Raw genomic sequence first — 22,718 nt, 5'->3', positions numbered from 1 at the left:
ATCTAATCTGCATTTGAGTGACGCTGGACTAACTTTGATCAGAAAAGGTAAATCGATTAAAGCAGGAGGAATCAGATGTTGGGCCAGATTAAATATGTTAGAATATTGGACGTCGGTTGGAGGATTGGTCAACGTGCCGACAGAAGGACTTCGTGATGTGAGTTTGGGCATTGAGCCGAAGGATCGGACATTGTGTTAAGGAGATCAAAAGTTGCTGAGGTCAATATGTCGATTGGGAAATATATCAAAGGAGAGAATGATGCACTAAAAGATCAAACAAGTGTCGGATGAACCAATGACATGTCGGACAACATAGAATGCTAGTCTTATAATCGATTGTCTTAATTAGTCATAATTAGGTCGTAATTGAGTTTTTTTTAAGTGAAACCATGCCAACTCAATTAGGAGACCATTGAGCCTAAGTTGGGACTATTTTGGGCCTAATGAAAATCCCATTTAGTGACCCAAAAGTTGAGTCAGGTGGTGGTACCGCTAGTCCAAGTAGTGGAACCACTAGCAGCTCAATCTCCAAGACACAGTCTCTGAGACTATATTAGGTGGTGGTACAATCAGACTAGGTGGTGATACCACTAGTGTCAATCGATGGTACTGCCCAGTGGTAGTTCTGTAGGTAGTGGTACCTATCAGTTTATAGGTGGTGGTACTGCCAGTACCCTAAAATCTCAGAGATTTCAATTTTGGTTTTAATTTTTGAAGCCATTTGGGGTCTCTAAATACCCCAATCTTTTCTGCTTAAGAGAGTATGAAAGTAGAGTTGAATCTCAGATTTTGATGATGAAATCAATTAATAAATTAATGATCTAATTCATAGGTTGAGATAAGTGATGCAGGACTAACTACGATCATTAGATAGGCAAAACGGTTAAAGAAGAATCTAATGTTGGGCCGAAGTCAATGATCGGGCATCGGGTCAAATGAATCGGGTGATACACCAAAGGATTGGATGATGTAGTGAAAGCTCATTAGAAGTTCACTAGGAGTTTGCCAAAACATCATCGGAAGTTCACCGAGAGTTCGCCAAAAGCTTGCCAAAAGATCATCGGAGAATTCGTTAGAAGTTCACCAAGAGTTCGGTTGAACAATTAAAATGTCGGACAATTTAGATTGCTTATATCATAATTGTTTTAGCCTTAACTATCATAATTAGGATTTTAATTCGAGTTAGTTTTGGAATAAATCCTACTAACTCAACTAGAGGCTAATTGGGTCCAAAATAGGGCTGAATTGGGCTAGTTGTATGGCCCATGCAGCCACTTGGAGTCACGTTAGGTGGTGGAACCACCCAGATTGGGTGAAGGAACCACTTGAGGCTCAGTCTCCCAAGTGGTTTGGGTTATGGTACTACTTAGATTGGGTAGTGGTACTACCGACAATTAATGCTACCAAGCGGCGGTACCACCGCTTGACCGGTGGTACCGTCAGATCCCAATCTCCGAGGCTCTATTAGGTAGAAGTACTGCTAGATAGGGCGGTGGTGTCACGCCCCTCAAAATATCGACAATATTTAAAATTTTCATCACAACTAATCCAGGATCCAAACACACATTTGAGGTCACTAAGAAAACATTCAGATCAAAAATTTCACCTCTATAGTCTACAAATTCATAACCCTATGCAGTTCATAAACATCCCACACATCACTCGATAATTCAAACAAACTGAACTTAACTCATCAAAATAATAACCACAACATAATTTCACAAGTGGGGAAGTCTATGCAGTCACCAAACCAACGATTACCATAAGTTTGTATCATTACATGAATTTAACTTAGCATTCCAAAATCCTAAACATGAGGGATCCATTAACTTACACAAAATCCACAGGTTTAGATTCATCGTCAATATTTCATTAGATGCAGAGTGGCTTATACAACAAATACATATATGCTAACACAGATCTGCCCAAAATCTTCTAACTTTCCACTGCCTCAGCCCAATCTTAACATTTAAGCAAGCGACACGCTATCCTGAAAAATTTATCAACAAACGGGGTGAGCATATAGATCTCAGCAAGTGACTAACATATCCATATCAAAATAGGACAATTTCCAAAAAGATAAAGTTTCATAATACGAGGCCGAATATACGAATTCGTAGACATAATATCATTAGGTGCAGAATCATAATTGTCCTTTCAATCATACATATTTGGTTCACAACATACGGGGCATAGAGTAATTGGAGCATATCAGAAACGAATGAAACGTTTTGGAGCATAACAATAACAAATGAACCATATCGGAGCTTATCAATGGCATATGAAATGTTCCGGAGCATATCAACAGCGTATGGAACATTTCGAAGCATATCAACAATGAATGAAACATTTCGAAGCTTATCAATATCACATACCAAACAGAAGCTCAAACGTCGTCTTTGACGTTGCATTCATATCATTCTTATCCAAAGCATGTACAAAAACACATAACCAAAGCTCTGGATATCATATCAAACATACGAAGGTGTAGTGGGACCTCAAATAGAACATGATACATCAATTTCTGAATGACCACCAGACAGAAGTCTCCCACGTCTGGGAGCTCCATCCACCCACGTCTAGGTGAAGTCATAAGGGGCCGGCAGAGCAACGCAGGCTCTAAGCACAAACCCTTTACCATTTCTGGCAAAGGTCCAGACAGTCCCACAATCACCAGAGTACAAAAGGGCAGTTTAACAATAACTAGCATATATCGGAAGCACACGCGGAACAACAAAAATATACGTGTGCCTTTTCGAGACAATACGATGCAAGGAACAAAGCTCTCACAAATGTATTCAGATTTGAAATGAAATGAAAGCCAGAGTATATAGGGATTCCAAGCAATCATATTTGGCTCAATTCAAATAAGAAGAATAGATGAATTCAATATCCAAAGGAACGAAACAGAATATGCGAAATCGACCAAAGCTCGATTTATGACAGAATTCCAATGGCACATAGAACAAATATTTCAGATTATCAATTATGCTCCAATACCCATAAGAAAACTACTGTCGAAAGATATATCAATCTGTTTTCTGTCGAAACAAGTTTCGTACGAATCAGGGTTTCCCACAAGGAGTTACCTTTGATTTGGTAACACAAGGTCAAGGACACAATCACTATTTTGCAGAATACATAGGGTCGGATTCAACAGATAATAGGGTAGGCATTTGAATTCCAAAATTTTCAAACTATACGTCAAAAGAAAGGTCTGCAAGTCTAGTTTCGGACGAAGTCATTTTGGTACAAATCAGAATTTTTAGCAGAGAGTTATAGGCATTTTAGTATCGAAAGGTCAGAAATCTTGATCCCTGTTTTGCAGCATCTATAGGCTCATTTGAAACAGATGATTGGGTAAGTATTCGGTGTCCAAAATCTACAAAATCATTGTCAAAAGAAATTTATAAGAGTCTAATTTCAAACAAAATAGTTCCTGCCTGAATTCACATTTTGTACTAAAAATTATAGCTGAAACAGTGTATAGGGGTCAGTTTACCGAAAAAATTTCAGAATCCATGGTTCTATGTCCAAAGAGAGACATATCATATTTCTAGATAGAAATCCTTTAGTTTATTTTGAAACAACATAAAAACAGAGACTAATTTTCTGTAGGATGGGGTTAGAAACACTTGCCTTTGGGAATTTTGACCCTAAGTGAAAGGATTTGGGCAAGAACCCTTAAAGCCCCAAATTTTTTTTCTTCTTCTTCTTCTTCTTCTCCTTCTCCTTCTTCTTCTTCTTCTTCTTCTTCTCCTTCTTCTTCTTCCTCTTCTTTCTTTCATTCCCTGATCATCCACGCAGCTGCCTTCTCTGCTTCCTTAAGAACGAAGGCAGAGAGGCTTAAGCGGTGGAATTTGTCATTTTGTGTGTTTTGCAGTTTAGTCCTTGTTTTTATCATATTCACGATTAGGTCCTTAGGGTTTACATATAGGTCCTCAGATTCTTTCTTTTTTTTTTTGAACAGATCTCCCAAATCTTAAAAATAAGTTACCTCTGATTCATACTCTATTTCTTTTGTCAATTTAAAATAGATGCTTACATTATCACCAGAAATTTATACGAAAATTCGGAAATGAGGGATGTTACACTCTCCCCCCCTTAAAAGAAAAATTTAGTCCTCTAAATTTATCGTACCTCTATCGATAAAAAGACGGGGGTACACCTTTTTCATTTCCTCCTCTAGCTCCCAAGTTGTCTCCTCTCCAGAATGATGTCTCCAAATTACTTGAACCAGGGGGATGACCCGATTCCTTAGGACTTTTTCTTTCTTATCAACAATCTGAATATGCTCTTCCACATAAGATAATGTTACGATCGAGAGCACTAAGAGAGGGGGGGGTGAATTAGTGCAGCGGAAATCTTTCAGCGATTAAAAATGAAAGCTGCGTTCGTTCGATAAAAACGATTTCGATGTAAAAGCCGATTTTAAGATTACTTAAGATTAAGCGCAGTTTTACTTCTAAACGCAGTTTACATCTAAACCAAGTTTACATCTAAACCCAGTTTGCGTCTAAGCGCAGTTTACGTCTAACCGTAGTTTGCGTCTAAACACAATTTACGTTTAAATGCAGTTTGCGTCTAAACGTAGTTTTACGTCTAAACGCAGATTTACGTCTAAACACAGATTTACGTCTAAACGCAGATTTACGTCTAAACTCAGTTTACGTCTAAAACGTAGTTTGCATCTAAACGCAGATTTACGTCCAAACGCAGATTTACGTCTAAACGCAGATTTACGTCTAAACGCAGATTTACGTCTAAACTCAGTTTACGTCTAAAATGTCTAAACATAGTTTGGGCAGTTTTACGTCTAAACGCAATTTTACGTCTAGACGCAGTTTCAAAGGGATCTGAACTTAGAAACTCGTTCGTAAAAGCGCAGAAGACAGTTTTGCATAATCAAGGCGTAAACGTAAACTGCAATGTAAATATCGTACGAAAACACTGGTTTACGTCTGAAAGCAGATTCGGACAGATCAGCACTTAGAAACTTGTTCGTGAAGGCGCAGAAGACAGTTTTGCAGAATCAAAACGTAAACGTAAACTGTAATGTACGAAAACACCGATTTACGTCTGAATGCAGATTCGGAAAGAACAGCACTTAGAACTTGTTCATAAAAGCGCAGAGAGCAGTAGTTATGAAGGAGGTTTGCAGTAATGATAAAGTGCTCAAAATAAACGCAAACCAGAGATTTAGAGTGGTTCGGTCAGTCTTGACCTACTCCACTTTTGGCTTCCTCCACCGACGAGGTCATTGACGTCAACTAGAGGCCTTCCTTCAATAGGCGAAGGCCAACCGCCCTTTTACAGTTTCTCTCCTTTTGACAGGCTCAGGAGACAACCTTTACAGACCTTTCTCTCCTCACTTTACAACTCAAAACTTGAAGAACAGAAGGAGGAGACTTAAAGGCTTTACAACACTTTTGAGCTCTTAGAATCACAGAAAAGATCAAGATTTCGGTGTAGGTCTGTATCTTTTCAGTGCTGAATGGGTGGGGTATTTATAGGTCCCAACCCAATTCAAATTTGGAGCTCAAAACGATCAAATCCCGGAATTCCGGGATCAGGCGGTTGCACCTCTTGACTGGAGAGGTTGCACCGCCTGGCAGAGCTCGAAGACTGAGCCCAGGCGGTTGCACCTCTCTGACAGGGGTGGTTGCACCGCCTGAGTCTGGCTCGGAGACTGAGCCCCTGGCGGTGCCACCTCTTGATTGAGGCGGTTGCACCTCTCTGCCAGAGCTCGAAGACCGAGCTCAGGCGGTGCCACCTCTCTATCAGGGAGGTTGCACCGCCCAGTCTTGCTCGAAGACTGAGCTCAGGCGGTGCCACCTCCTGGCTGGGGCGGTTGCACCGCCCAGTCTCGCTGGGAGACTTAGCCCAGGCGGTGCCACCTCCTGGCCTAGGCGGTTGCACCTCCTGGTGCAATCAGGGTCCGAATGGTTAGCTCCATTCGGCCCAATTTCAGTCTTTCAGGGGCCCAATTGCCCCAAGATTAAGCCAATGGGATCACCTCCCATTTTCCAACTTAATCAACGTGCTAACTACGATTAAATCTAAGACAATTTCTGCAGCTTTGCTTCGGTGCGTCAATCGCTTCTTCCGGCGAGTTTTCGGCGAACTTCCGTCGATCATCCAATGAACCCTCGGTGATGCTCCTGTGGACTTCCGGCAAACTCCTGGACTTTGCGACGATCCACTTGGCGAGTTCCGACGAGCTTCGCTTGGCAAGCTTCTGGACTTCTCGGATCTGTTCTCGCAGAACCTCCGACGACCGTCCGAACTTCCGTCGAACTCTCGAACTCCCAACGTGATCATGAACTTGACTCCGGCACAACTCCTGCTGCTTGTCTAACTTTCATCGTAGTTAATCCTGCACACTTATCTCAACACATAGATTAGACAACAAATGACAATTGACTTCATCATCAAAATCCGAGATTCAACATTCTCCCCCTTTTTGATGATGACAATCAATTGATAATGGAGTTATCCTTAACTCCCCCTGTCTATATGCCATAGTTGAGATAAGTCAACCTTGAATTCAAGACCCAAGAATTCAAGTGACGTATTGATAAGTTAGATCAGTTAAACTTATCAATACTCCCATCATGATACTTATGATGTATCTCTTCAAAGATGATGTCAAGGCTTGACATACATCATCAAGTTTGTATGATTGTGTTTGTAACTATTCATCATGTAGTTTGAACATTATTATATAAAGCTGTGAAGCACTATTACATGATGCACACATTTGAAATATTCTAGCAAGTTTTGCATTTTCTTCACATGATAAGATATCAACTCAGGGCATAATGTAAACTTTAGCACATGTTCATATATTTCTTGGTGATGCAAGGATGGCATAATCATAGCAGTGTTTATAGCATCACTCATAGTATTTCTAATCATAGCAGTGTTCATATATCAACTCAGGGCATAATGCAAACTTTAGCACATGTTCATATATCTCTTGGTGATGCAAGGATGGCATAATCATAGTAGTGTTTATCAATTCATATATTTCTCCCCCTTTGTCATCAACAAAAAGCATAGTAATTATGATACCAGGAAAATAATATTAGCAAGCTTATAGAGGAATTTTACATAGATTGCTTTAAATACTTCTTCCCCTTTTTGTTATATACGTAAAGATTTTGCAGGATGGAATACATACACATCACTTCATCAAATTTATTCATGAAAGTGTACGAGAAAATCTGTTTTATAGCATTCGAATAAATAAGATGCATTCGGACAAGATTTTGTTGCAGATTTTCACATAGAAACATGGCAATCAAGTGATTTGATAATTCAATATAGTCCAAAAAATAATTTTAGCAAGTTTATCTATTTGGACATATCAACATTCCTAATTCTCTTCTAATGAAATCAAATTGTTCTTGAGTGTTGTATAGGATTCTTGGTTAAGCAAATTGCACTCGTGTTATCACATTTAATGGGAATATCTTTAAGATTAACTTTGTAATCTTCTAAAGTGTTTTTCATCCATACAACTTGTGCACAGCATGCACTTGCTGCAATATATTCAGCTTTTGTTATTGATAGTGCAACCGAGTTTTGTTTCTTTGATGACCAGGAAACAAGGGCATGTCCTAAGAATTGACATGATCCTGATGTGCTTTTTCTATCTAATCTACAGCCAGCAAAGTCTGCATCAGCATAAGCAATTAACTCGAAATTCTCTGATTTTGGGTACCATAATCCTAGATTTGTGGTACCATTAAGATATCTAAATATTCTTTTAACTGCTTTGAGATGAGATATCTTAGGGTTTGATTGAAATCTAGCACAAAATCCTACACTGAACATGATGTCTGGTCTGGTTGCAGTGAGGTAAAGTAAACTTCCTATCATACCCCTATAAGTTTTTTGATCAAAGCTTTCTCGACTTTCATCAATTTCTAACTTAGTGGAGGTGCTCATAGGAGTGTTACTAGCCTTTGAGTTGTTCATATTAAACCTTTTTAATAAATTCATGGCATATTTAGTTTGACTAATAAAGATGCCATTGCTTAGTTGTTTGATTTGTAAACCTAAGAAGAATGTTAATTCTCCCATTAAGCTCATTTCAAATTCAAGACTCATAGTTTTAGCAAAAGATTCACAAAGAGATTCATTTGTAGAGCCAAAGATAATATCATCAACATAAATCTGAATAATGAGAAAATTATTTTCAAAATTTTTTATGAACAATGTAGTATCAACCTTGCCTTTTGTAAAATTATTTTTGATAAAAAAAGAACTAAGTCTCTCATACCAAGCCCTTGGGGCTTGTTTTAAACCATAGAGAGCTTTAGTTAATCTAAACACATGATTAGGGAGGCTATTATTTTCAAATCCAGGAGGTTGTTCAACATAAACTTCTTCGGAAATAAAGCCATTTAGAAAAGCGCTTTTAACATCCATTTGAAATAACTTAAACTTATTACTACTAGCGTAGGCAAGGAGCATCCTTATGGCTTCCAATCGAGCCACAGGTGCGAAGGTTTCTTCGTAATCGATGCCTTCTTCTTGGTTGAAACCTTTGGCCACTAATCTAGCCTTGTTTCTAACCACGATACCATTTTCATCTTGCTTGTTTCTGAAAACCCATTTAGTACCAATAACTAAATGGTCATTTGGCCTAGGAACAAGCTTCCACACCTCATTTCTCTCAAATTGATTCAATTCATCCTGCATTGCGATAATCCATGAATCATCTTTCATGGATTCGTCAATGCATTTGGGTTCAATTTGGGAGAGAAAGGCGGCGTTTGCACAAAAAGTTTTAAGAGAAGATCGCGTTTGAACCCCCTTTGACGTGTCTCCTAAGATTCCTTGGGATGAGCATCTACATACTTCCAATCCTTGGGTAAGGATATTTCGGGAGTGGATGCATCCAAGTTGCTAGTTGGAGAAGGGGTTTCATTTAAATTCAAGGAATCAAAATTAACATCTTCGTCAAGATCGTTTTTCGTGATTTCGGAAATCTCATTGAAAACAACATGAATGGATTCTTCGATAATTAAAGTTCTTTTATTGAAGATACGAAATACTTTAGAAATAGTAGAATAACCAAGAAAGATTCCTTTATCGGATTTAGCATCAAATTTTCCTAAGTTGTCCTTTTCATTTAAGATAAAGCACTTACACCCAAAGACTTTAAAATATGAAACATTGGGTTTTTTATTGTTCCATAACTCATAGGGAGTTTTTGCTAGTAGGGGTCTTACTGGAACTCTATTCAAAATGTAACATGCAGTATTTACTGCTTCGGCCCAAAAATATTTGGGTAGGTTGTATTCATTCAACATGGTTCTTGCTATTTCTTGTAAATTTTGATTTTTTCTTTCTACAACTCCATTTTGTTGAGGATTTCTAGGAGTAGAGAAATTATGGTTGTATCCATTGAGTTCACAAAATTCCTAGAAATCATGGTTTTGAAATTCACCACAATGATCACTTATAATTGACGAGATCATAGAACCTTTCTCATTCTGAACAAGTTTACAAAACTTGGTAAAAGATCTAAGGCATTCACTTTTCTGTTTTAAGAAGTAAGTCCATGTGTATCTGCTATAGTCATCCACGATGACGAAGGCGTATTTGCTACCTCCTAGGCTTGATGTGGAGATTGGTCCGAACAAGTCCATATGGATCAATTGTAAGGGCCTAGAGGTGCTTATTTGATTTTTAGATTTGAAGCTACTCTTAATTTGTTTACCTAATTGGCAAGCATCACATACATTATCTTTGATGAACTTGATATGAGGAATTCCTCTCACAAGTTCTTTGGATGATATTTGAGTGATTAGTTTCATGCTAGCATGACCTAATCTTCTATGCCATATCCAAGCATCCTCATTCAAAGCAGAAAAACACATTTCATTATACAAATCATTGATGTCAATGGTGTATACGTTATTTTGTTTCAATGCAATCATAGATATGTTTTTGTGTGGTTTTTCAATGATACAAGCATTGGATTCAAATCTAATAATATATCCTTTATCACATAATTGACTAATGCTCAAGAGGTTATGTTTTAAACCATCAACTAGCAAAACATCTTCAATAGAGAAGTTGGATTTGTTACCTATGGTTCCTTTGCCAACGATTTTACCCTTGTTGTTGTCTCTGAAGGTGACATATCCTTCGTTAATGTTAGTGAGCTTAGAGAATTGTGATGGATCTCCGGTCATATGCCTTGAGCATCCACTATCAAGGTACCATCTCTTGCTCCTAGCTTGCGATGGTTTAGTTTTCTACAAGAAAGGATGATGTTTAGGTACCCATTTGCTTTTGGGTGCCTCACAAATAGATCTACATTTCCTATCATGTTGCATAGAATTTGTCATGGTTCCTTTAGGAACCCAAATTAATTTGTTTGGACATATTTTCTTGAATGGACAACTATATGTCTTGTGTCCAAATTTGCAACAAAAGTTGCATTTGTTTTGATGTCGAACATGTAAGATGGAGCCTTTTATGAAGGTGGTTGGATTTTGGTGAGAACTTCTCACGAATCCAATTCCACTTCTTTTGGGAACGTGACCCTTGTTTGTAAGGATCATGTTCAATGACTTGCTACCAACCTCGAATTTTTTCAAGGTGTCCTTAAGTAGCAAGTTTTCTTTTTGGAGAGTTTCTAGATCATGGCATTTTATGCATGGGCTTAAACTATCATGATATTCAGCATTTAACTTATCGAAATTGCAAATAAGACTATCATGCTCCTTTTTTAGCAATTTGTATTTACCACTGATAGTCTTACACTCATCAAACAATTCATGGAAAGCATTTAATAATTCATCGAATGATAAATTTGCATCTATTGAATTTGTTACCTCATTTTCGATGGCCATTAAGGCATAATGAGCAACTTGCTCGGTGTTGAACTCCTCTTCTTCGGATGCGCTCGAGTCATCCCATGTTGCTTGAAGCGCCTTCTTCTTCGATGTTCTCCTTTTGACTTGGGGACAATCACTCTTGTAGTGTCCCGGCTTTTTGCATTCATAGCAGATTACTTGGTCCTTCTTGGGTTCAAGTTTATTTTTTGCATCATTCTTAAACTTGTTTCTTTTAAAGAACCTTTTAAACTTTCTTGTTAGAAGTGCCAAGTCATCATCACAGTCCTCATCACTTGAGTTTCCTCTCAAGTGGCATTCAGAAGTTTTGAGTGCCATATCCTTCCTGTTCTTTGGAAGGATGTCTTCTTGCTCTTCAGGAGCTTTACAAGTCATTTCGTAGGTCATTAATGACCCGATTAATTCTTCAAGAGGAAAATTTCGTAGATCTTTTACCTCTTGAATAGCAGTGACTTTAGGATCCCAACTCTTAGGAAGGAATCTTAGTATCTTATTAACAAGCTCAAAATCCGAAAAGCTCTTTCCGAGTCCTTTTAGACCGTTGACGACATCCGTGAAACGGGTAAACATGTCGTAAATGGTTTCACTTGGTTTCATCCGGAAAAGTTCGAAAGAATGTAACAGCAAATTGATTTTTGACTCTTTTACTCTACTTGTGCCTTCATGGGTCACTTCGAGTGTGTGCCAAATATCAAATGCAGTTTCACAAGTTGAAACACGATTAAACTCGTTTTTATCAAGTGCACAAAATAAGGCATTCATAGCCTTTGCATTAAGAGCGAAAGCCTTCTTCTCCAAATCATTCCAATCGATCATTGGAAGAGAAGACTTCGAAAATCCGTTTTCGACAAGATTCCACAATTCAAAATCCATGGAAATAAGAAAGATCCTCATTCGGGTCTTCCAGTAGGTGTAGTCCGTCCTATTGAACATGGGTGGACGCGTAATAGAATGCCCCTCTTGGTTTCCGGCGTATGCCATTTCTCTTGGGTTTTAATCCGTTAGAGAGTTAACCTTGCTCTGATACCAATTGTTAGGATCGAGAGCACTAAGAGGGGGGGGGTGAATTAGTGCAGCGGAAATCTTTCAGCGATTAAAAATGAAAGCTGCGTTCGTTCGATAAAAACGATTTCGATGTAAAAGCTGATTTTAAGATTAAGCGCAGTTTTACTTCTAAACGCAGTTTACGTCTAAACCCAGTTTGCGTCTAAGCGTAGTTTACGTCTAACCGCAATTTGCGTCTAAACACAATTTACGTTTAAATGCAGTTTGCGTCTAAACGCAGTTTTACATCTAAACGTAGATTTACGTCTAAACGCAGATTTACGTCTAAAAGTAGATTTACGTCTAAACTCAATTTACGTCTAAAACGTAGTTTTACGTTTAAACGTAGTTTTACGTTTAAACGTAGTTTGCGTCTAAACGCAGTTTTACGTCTAAACGTAGATTTACGTCTAAACGCAGATTTACGTCTAAACGCATATTTACGTCTAAACTCAATTTACGACTAAAACGTCTAAACACAGTTTGGGCAGTTTTATGTCTAAACGTAATTTTACATCTAGACGCAGTTTCAAAGGGATCTGAACTTAGAAACTCGTTCGTAAAAGCGTAGAAGACAGTTTTGCATAATCAAGGCGTAAACGTAAACTGCAATGTAAATATCGTACGAAAACACTGGTTTACGTCTGAAAGTAGATTCGGACAGATCAGCACTTAGAAACTTGTTCGTGAAGGCGCAGAAGACAGTTTTGCAGAATCAAAACGTAAACGTAAACTGTAATGTACGAAAACACCGATTTACGTCTGAATGCAGATTCGGAAAGAACAGCACTTAGAACTTGTTCGTAAAAGCGCAGAGAGCAGTAGTTATGAAGGAGGTTTGCAGTAATGATAAAGTGCTCAAAATAAACGCAAACCAGAGATTTAGAGTGGTTCGGTCTGTCTTGACCTACTCCACTTTTGGCTTCCTCCACCGACGAGGTCACCGACGTCAACTAGAGGCCTTCCTTCAATAGGCGAAGGCCAACTGCCCTTTTACAGTTTCTCTCCTTTTGACAGGCTCAGGAGACAACCTTTACAGACCTTTCTCTCCTCACTTTACAACTCAAAACTTGAAGAACAGAAGGAGGAGACTTAAAGGCTTTACAACACTTTTGAGCTCTTAGAATCACATAAAAGATCAAGATTTCGGTGTAGGTCTGTATCTTTTCAGTGCTGAATGGGTGGGGTATTTATAGGCCCCAACCTAATTCAAATTTGGAGCTCAAAACGATCAAATCTCGGAATTCCGGGATCAGGCGGTTGCACCTCTTGACTGGAGAGGTTGCACCGCCTGGCAGAGCTCGAAGACTGAGCCCAGGCGGTTGCACCTCTCTGTCAGGGGCGGTTACACCGCCTGAGTCTGGCTCGGAGACTGAGCCCCAGGCGGTGCCACCTCTTGACTGAGGCGGTTGCACCTCTCTGCCAGAGCTCGAAGACCGAGCTCAAGCGGTGCCACCTCTCTGTCAGGGAGGTTGCACCACCCAGTCTTGCTCGAAGACTGAGCTCAGGCGGTGCCACCTCCTGGCTGGGGCGGTTGCACCGCCCAGTCTCGCTGGGAGACTTAGCCCAGGCGGTGCCACCTCCTGGCCTGGGTGGTTGCACCTCCTGGTGCAAGCAGGGTCCGAATGGTTAGCTCCATTCGGCCCAATTTCAGTCTTTCAGGGGCCCAATTGCCCCAAGATTAAGCCAATGGGATCACCTCCCATTTTCCAACTTAATCAACGTGCTAACTACGATTAAATCTAAGACAATTTCTGCAGCTTTGCTTTGGTGCATCAATCGCTTCTTCCGGCGAGTTTCCGGCGAACTTCCGTCGATCATCCGATGAACCCTCGGTGATGCTCCTACGGACTTCCGGCAAACTCTTGGACTTTGCGACGATCCACTTGGCGAGTTCCGACGAGCTTCGCTTGGCAAGCTTCTGGACTTCTCGGATCTGTTCTCTTAGAACCTCCGACGACCGTCCGAACTTCCGTCGAACTCTCGAACTCCCAACGTGATCATGAACTTGACTCCGGCGCAACTCCTGCTGCTTGTCTAACTTTCATCGTAGTTAATCCTGCACACTTATCTCAACACATAGATTAGACAACAAATGACAATTGACTTCATCATCAAAATCCGATATTCAACAGATAAATCTCTATCGATCTCCATCAGCTCATACTCAATGATGTGAGAGGGGTCATATATATACTTCCTAATCAACGAGACATGAAATATATCATGGACATGGCTCAATGCTGGTGGCAAGGCAATCCTGTAAGAGATAGAACCAACCCTCTCAAGAACCTCAAAAGGTCTAATAAATCTTGGGCTTAACTTTCCTTTCTTCCCAAACCTTATAATGCCTTTGGAAGGGGAGACTTTTAAGAATACAAAATCTCCGATTTCAAACTCAATATCTCGTCTCCTATTGTCGGCATAACTCTTTCGACGACTCTGAGCAGTTTTTAACCTTTTCCTTATAACTTGAATTTTCTCGGTAGTTTCTTGTACCTTGTCCGGTGCTAACAGCTTTCTGTCACCAACTTCCTCCCAACATATAGGTGTTATGCACTTTTGCCCATATAAAGCTTCATAAGGAGCCATCTAAATACTTGAATGATAACTATTATTATAAGTGAACTCAACAAGTGAAATATCCTTATCCCATTTACCTTTCCAATCCATAACATAGGCTCTAAGCAAATCCTCAAGTGTTTGAATTGTTCTTTCTGACTGACCATCAGTCTGAGGATGATATGCAGTACTAAACTTGACTTTAGTGCCTATAGATTCCTGTAATTTCCTCCAAAATCTAGAGAGAAATCTGGAGTCTCTATCAGAGATGATCTCCCATGGAATATCATGAAGTCTTACTATTTCATTGACATATAAATCGGCAAGTCTATCAAGCGAATAAGTCATATTAATCGGTAGGAAGTGTGCAGATTTTGTTAACCTATCAATGATAACCCAAATAGCATCATGCTTTCTAGAGGTTCTGGGTAGTCCTGAAACAAAATCCATAGTAATACATTCTCATTTCCATTCAGGAATATCTAAAGGTTGCAACAACCCTCCAGGTCTTTGGTGTTCTACTTTGATTTGCTGACAAGTCAAACATTTTGAAACATACATTGCAATTTCCTTCTTCATGCCTTCCCACCAATAATGACTTTGAAGATCTCTATACATCTTAGTTCTTCCAGGATGTATGGTGTACTTTGAAGTATGACTTTCCTTTAGGATTTGATTATTGATATCCAGTTCATTTGGTACATATACTCTCTCCCCAAATCTCAATAGGCCATCATTTGAAACTTGAAATTGTGGCTTCAATTCCTTTTCTACTTCATTCCTCAAGTAGATTAAATGTGGATCTCGTAATTGTCCTTCCTTAATTTGTTGAATAAGATTTGCACTTGAATGGAGGCCATCAATATCGTCGAGTCTTGCTCTTTCCTCAAAGCTTTCAAATCAAAATTTTCTTCTAATAACTTCCATTGCTTCATGACCAGACTAGCAATAAAACTTGTAGATTTCCTACTAAGTGCATCAGCTACAACATTGGCTTTGCCCGGGTGATAACGGATGGCACAATCATAATCCTTCAGAAGTTCTATCCATCTTCGCTGCCTCATGTTTAACTCTTTCTGAGTGAAAATATATTTTAAACTCTTGTGATCAGTAAAGATTTCAAACTGTCGACCATACAAATAATGTCTCCAAATCTTTAGAGCAAAAATAATTGCTGCCAATTCCGAATCATGAGTTGGATAATTCAATTCATAACCTTTAAGTTGCCTAGAAGCATACGCAATTACTCTCCCTTCCTACATCAAAACACATCCTAGGCCCTTTCTTGAAGCATCAGTATAAACTACAAACTCATCACTACCACTTGGAATAGTGAGAATAGGGGCACTAGTCAATCTTCTTTTTAACTCTTGAAAACTTTACTCACAATCATCACCCCATACAAATTTCATATTCTTCTTAGTGAGTTTGGTGAGAGGTTGAGAAATTCGAGAAAATCCCTCCACAAATCTCCTGTAATAACCTGCCATGCCCAAGAAGCTTCTAACCTCCGTTACATTTGTTGGTACTTCCCATTCAACAACAGCTTCTATTTTTCTTGGATCAATAGATATACCCTTCCCTGAAATCACATGGCCTAAGAAAGCAACTTCATTCAACCAAAATTTACATTTGCTGAACTTTGCATACAACTTCTTTTCTCTTAGTATGGACAATACATTTCTCAAGTGTTCCTCATGCTCTTGATTACTCCTTGAATACACCAATATGTCATCAATAAATATAATTACACAGATATCCAAGAGCGGTTGAAATATCCTATTCATTAGTTCCATAAAAGCTGCAGGGGCATTTGTCAAACCAAAAGGCATCACCAAGAATTCATAATGACCATATCGAGTTCTGAAAACTGTTTTTGAAATATCCTCCTCCTTGATCTTCAACTGATAGTAACCTGATCTCAGGTCAATCTTAGAGAATACTTGTGCACCCTGTAGTTGATCAAACAAATCATCAATTCTAGGTATGGGATACTTGTTTTTGATGGTCACCTGATTCAACTGTCTATAATCAATACAAAGCCTCAAAGTTCCATCCTTCTTCTTCACTAATAATACCGGAGCACCCCATGGGGATACACTGGGTCATATGAAACCCTTATCTAATAATTCTTGTATTTGCTTCTTTAATTCCTCTAGCTCGAGTGGTGCCATTCTGTAGGGAGGCTTAGATATTGGGGTTGTACTGGGGACCAGATTAATAGCAAATTCACCCTCTCTATCTAGAGGTAAACCAGGAAAGTCATCTGGGAATACATCAGGGAATTCTTTGACCACTGAAATTTCATCTAGTTGGGTTTCCTGATTTGAATGCTCCTTTACACACACCATATAACAAAAACAACCTTTCTGCATAAGACGATAAGCTTGAAGTGCTGATATCAAGCAAGGAGGCAAATCATGCTTAATGCCCTCAAAGAAAAATATAGGCTGATTTGGTATGCAGAAAGTAATTATTTTTTTGTAACAATCAATACTAGCGTGATGAGAAGATAACCAATCCATGCCAAGTATAATATCAAAACCCTGGATCTCTAGGAGAATCAAATCAGCAAAGAGTTCGTGGTCTCCAATAGAGATCAAACAAGATGGGTAAACCAAGTTTGTTGCCAATGAATCTCCAACAGCAGTTGTTACATATAACATATAATCCAGGGGTTTAGGTAGAATATGCAAGTGACAAGCAAAGTATTGTGAAACAAACGATAAGTTAGAGCCGGGATCAAACAAAACTTTTGCATTTCTTTTAGAAACATAAAGAATACCTTCCACCATTGATTTAGAAGCTTTAGAATCTTGTTCAGTGATAGCGTACACTCTAGCATGGGCTGAGGGTCTAGGAGACAGTGGCTCTTTCTTCTTCCTCAAAGGGCAATCTTTTATTTGATGAACCAACTTTCCACAACCAAAACATGCTCCAGTCACCCGAAAACACTGACTTGTTTCATGATTTAATCCACATTTTGCACATGACTGAGTCCTCCGCAATGGTTTCCATTTCTCAAATCCAGATGTCTTAAACCTCTTGTTACTAGCTTCATATTCATTTTCTCTCCTGCTTTTGCTAGTAAATTTGTCCTTTTTGTTCTTGCCAATGATTTCTTGAATTTCCTCCATGTCTCGTTCAATTTTTAAAGCTCTTTCTACCGTATCTGCATATGTTTGTAGTTTTAAAGCTGACATTCGGCTTCTTATTGCTGGCCGTAATCCCCTTTCAAACCTTCTTGCTTTTCTAGATTCATCATCAGTCATATGTGTGGCAAACCTGGAGAGCTCAGTGAATTTAGATTCATACTTTGTAACCGTCATACTTCCCTGGATAAGATTCAAGAACTCCAATTCTTTTTGCTCTCTCATACAATCTGGAAAATATTTATCATTAAACTTTTCTTGGAATAACTTCCATGTCATTGGCTCATGTTTGATTTCAGACATCCTCTTAATCATTCTCCACCAGTGTTCAGCTTCTCCTTCCAGCATAAAGGTGGCAAGAAAAACCTTTCGATCATCAGGGTAATTTAAGGCATCAAATATTTTCTCTATCTGCATCATCCATCGTTGCTGCCACCATTTGATCAAACTCACCACTAAAACTGGGAGGACTAAGCTTCTTAAACTGTTCAATTCCCAACCCCGTCTGGTTTGATGTTCCTGTTCCATCATTTCTTCCTTGTAGGACAAGTTGTTGTTGTTGTTGCATCACTTGTGCCATAGTCGCCAAAGTCCGCATGATACCACTCAATTGATCAGCAGTAGATGCAACGGGAGAACCAAATGATCTCGTAATCCTTGCTTCCTAAAACATCAAAAGAACATTTTCTTTGATCAATCTCTAAATGATAGTCAATAAACCTCAAAAAAAAAAAATATTCTTAGTGATTCTCAAATCATGCTCTGATACCACCTCTGTCACGCCCCTCAAAATATCGATAATATTTAAAATTTTCATCACAACTAATCCAGGATCCAAACACACATTTGAGGTCACTACGAAAACATTCAGATAAAAAATTTCACCTCTATAGTCTACAAATTCATAACCCTATGTAGTTCATAAACATCCCACACATCACTCGATAATTCAAACAAACTGAACTTAACTCATCAAAATAATAACCACAACATAATTTCACAAGTGGGGAAGTCTATGCAGTCACCAAACCAACAATTACCATAAGTTCGTATCATTACATGAATTTAACTTAGCATTCCAAAATCCTAAACATGAGGGATCCATTAACTTACACAAAATCCATAGGTTTAGATTCATTGTCAACATTTCATTAGATGCAGAGTGGCTTATCAACAAATACATATATGCTAACACAGATCTGCCCAAAATCTTCTAACTTTCCACTGCCTCAGCCTAATCTTAACATTTAAGCAAGCGATATGCTATCCTGAAAAATTTATCAACAAACGGGGTGAGCATATAGAGCTCAGCAAGTGACTAACATATCCATATCAAAATAGGACAATTTCCAAAGAGATAAAGTTTCATAATACGAGGCCGAATATACGAATTCGTAGACATAATATCATTAGGTGCAGAATCATAATTGTCCTTTCAATCATACATATTTGGTTCACAACATACGGGGCATAGAGTAATTGGAGCATATCAGAAACGAATGAAACGTTTTGGAGCATAACAATAACAAATGAACCATATCGGAGCTTATCAATGGCATATGAAATGTTCCGGAGCATATCAACAGCGTATGGAACATTTCGAAGCATATCAACAATGAATGAAACATTTCGAAGCTTATCAATATCACATACCAAACAGAAGCTCAAACGTCGTCTTTGACGTTGCATTCATATCATTCTTATCCAAAGCATGTACAAAAACACATAACCAAAGCTCTGGATATCATATCAAACATACGAAGGTGTAGTGGGACCTCAAATAGAACATGATACATCAATTTCTGAATGACCACCAGACAGAAGTCTCCCACGTCTGGGAGCTCCATCCACCCACGTCTAGGTGAAGTCATAAGGGGCCGGCAGAGCAACGCAGGCTCTAAGCACAAACCCTTTACCATTTCTGGCAAAGGTCCAGACAGTCCCACAATCACCAGAGTACAAAAGGGCAGTTTAACAATAACTAGCATATATCGGAAGCACACGCGGAACAACAAAAATATACGTGTGCCTTTTCGAGACAATACGATGCAAGGAACAAAGCTCTCACAAATGTATTCAGATTTGAAATGAAATGAAAGCCAGAGTATATAGGGATTCCAAGCAATCATATTTGGCTCAATTCAAATAAAAAGAATAGATGAATTCAATATCCAAAGGAACGAAACAGAATACGCGAAATCGACCAAAGCTCGATTTATGACAGAATTCCAATGGCACATAGAACAAATATTTCAGATTATCAATTATGCTCCAATACCTATAAGAAAACTACTGTCGAAAGATATATCAATCTGTTTTCTGTCGAAACAAGTTTCGTACGAATCAGGGTTTCCCACAAGGAGTTACCTTTGATTTGGTAACACAAGGTCAAGGACACAATCACTGTTTTGCAGAATACATAGGGTCGGATTCAACAGATAATAGGGTAGGCATTTGAATTCCAAAATTTTCAAACTATATGTCAAAAGAAAGGACTGCAAGTCTAGTTTCAGACGAAGTCAGTTTGGTACAAATCAGAATTTTTAACAGAGAGTTATAGGCATTTTTGTATCGAAAGGTCAGAAATCTTGATCCCTATTTTGCAGCATCTATAGGCTCATTTGAAACAGATGATTGGGTAAGTATTCGGTGTCCAAAATCTACAAAATCAGTGTCAAAAGAAAGTTATAAGAGTCTAATTTCAACCAAAATAGTTCCTACCTGAATTCACATTTTGTACTAAAAATTATAGCTGAAATAGTGTATAGGGGTTAGTTTACCGAAAAAATTTCAGAATCCATGGTTCTATGTCCAAAGAGAGACATATCAGTTTCTAGATAGAAATCCTTCAGTTTATTTTGAAACAACATAAAAACAGAGACTAATTTTCTATAGGATGGGGTTAGAAACACTTGCCTTTGGGAATTTTGACCCTAAGTGAAAGGATTTGGGCAAGAACCCTTAAAGCCCCAAATTTTTTTTCTTCTTCTTCTTCTTCTTCTTCTCCTTCTTCTTCTTCTTCTTTCTTTCTTTCCCTGATCATCCAAGCAGCTGCCTTCTCTGCTTCCTTAAGAACGAAGGTAGAGAGGCTTAAGCGGTGGAATTTGTCATTTTGTGTATTTTGCAGTTTAGTCATTGTTTTTATCATATTCACGATTAGGTCCTTAGGGTTTACATATAGGTCCTCATATTCTTTCTTTTTTTTTTTGAACAGATCTCCCAAATCTTAAAAATAAGTTACCTTTGATTCATACTATATTTCTTTTGTCAATTTAAAATAGATGCTTACATTATCACCAGAAATTTATATGAAAATTCGGAAATGAGGGATGTTACAGGTGGTACTACTTATTGTCAGTCTGTAGGCGGTGGTACCACCTAGTGTCAGTTTTTAGGTGGTGGTACCACCTAGTATTGGCAGTGGTACTGCTAGTACTGGCGATGGTACTATTAGTACCTGAAACCCAGGATGAGACACTAGCTCCAATAATGAAGTCATTAGGACCTATAAATGCCTCACTCTTTCCTACATGAAAGAGCATGAAAAGTGTGAACAAAAGTCTTGATATTTTAGTTGTAAAATTGTTGAAAAAGTCCTAAGTATCCTCCTCTTCCTTCTTTAGCTTTATAATCATTCTAAGAGAGGTGTGAGGCTTTTAAAAGTTATCTCCTAACCCTATGAAAAGGATAAAGAGTTGTGAGAGAGTAGTTAGTCTTCACCCAATGAAGGAAGACCATTAATGGACGCCGATGGCCTCCACGGAGAATGAATCAGGAATGAACATAGGTCACAATGACTGAACCACTATAAATTTGGTATGCCTTCTCTTCTTGGCTATTTACTTACTTTGCAACTACTTTATATCTTCATCACTCTCCTACGAACATCTTTAAGCTTAAACATCTTTCCGATCCGGTTTTATCGTATAAAATTTTCATGATTGACATAGTTCTCTAAAAGCACTAATTCACCCTCCCCTCTTAATACTGACTTGATCCTAACATATGGTATCAAAGCTAAGTTTTTCTCATTTGGTTTGATAGCCATAGGTGCCCTGCAAGTCAATCATGTGACTAATGGCACGTGTGACATGAAACATATTCTTTTTGCTTATTATATTATTTGGTATTTTATCACTTTATATTGTTTATTGCATATTGTGATGTCCATGGATCTATGCAATGAGAATTAGATCATGATAAGATCATGATAATGTGATCGATTTGCCTTTAAACATAGATCCTAAATAATCTCGGTCATAGGTTACTCGAGAGGGACATCGTGTATGCCGTGCTATGTATCAGGCTTGATATAATGCATGCTTTGAGTGTCACGAGCAGGTATCAGGTAAATCCAGGCTTGGAGTACTGGAAAGTGGTAAAGTGTATCCTTAAGTACTTGAGAATGACTAAGAATCTTTTACTAGTATATGGAGCATGCTAGTCATAGGTGCCTAGCAAGCCAATCACGTGAGTGAAGACACGTGTGACTTGATACAGAATCTTTTTTGATTTTTATATTTTGGTGTATATCACTTTATAACTATTGTATATGTGCATATATATATTGTGATGTCCTTGGATTTGTGCAATGGGAATCGGATCGTGATGAGATCACGATAATGAGATCGATTCACCTTTAAACACATATCCTAAATAATCTCGGTCATAGGTTACTCGAGAGGGACATTGTGATAATCAGACAGACTGATGTGATGCATATCCGTCCATATGATGGATGCAGTTGGTCTCATAGCTGCTCGTGTAGGGACACTAGGGATACAGTACAGGTGCTCATTGGAGAATGAGTTCACTGATTGATCCGCTTATGGAATGCTGGATGGTTGATGATGCCTTGTTGTCAAACAGCGATTCCGTAGTCCTAGTGGTATATCTGGTCCTTAGACTTGAGACACCAAGGATGTCCTATATGAGTGCTCCACTCTTTGATACCAGACTTATAGGTTTGGCTGTCCCAGATCTAGTACAGCTGGTCATTGGGAGTGGTAGTCGACCTTACAAAGGCTATTGAGTGTCGATAGAGGATCATCTACTCTCGACGTCATGAGAGGAATATCCCATG

Source organism: Musa acuminata, chromosome BXJ2-5 (assembly GCF_036884655.1).
Source record: "Musa acuminata AAA Group cultivar baxijiao chromosome BXJ2-5, Cavendish_Baxijiao_AAA, whole genome shotgun sequence".
NCBI classification, from domain to species: Eukaryota; Viridiplantae; Streptophyta; class Magnoliopsida; order Zingiberales; family Musaceae; genus Musa; species Musa acuminata.
Note: the sequence above shows the minus strand (reverse complement) of the source record.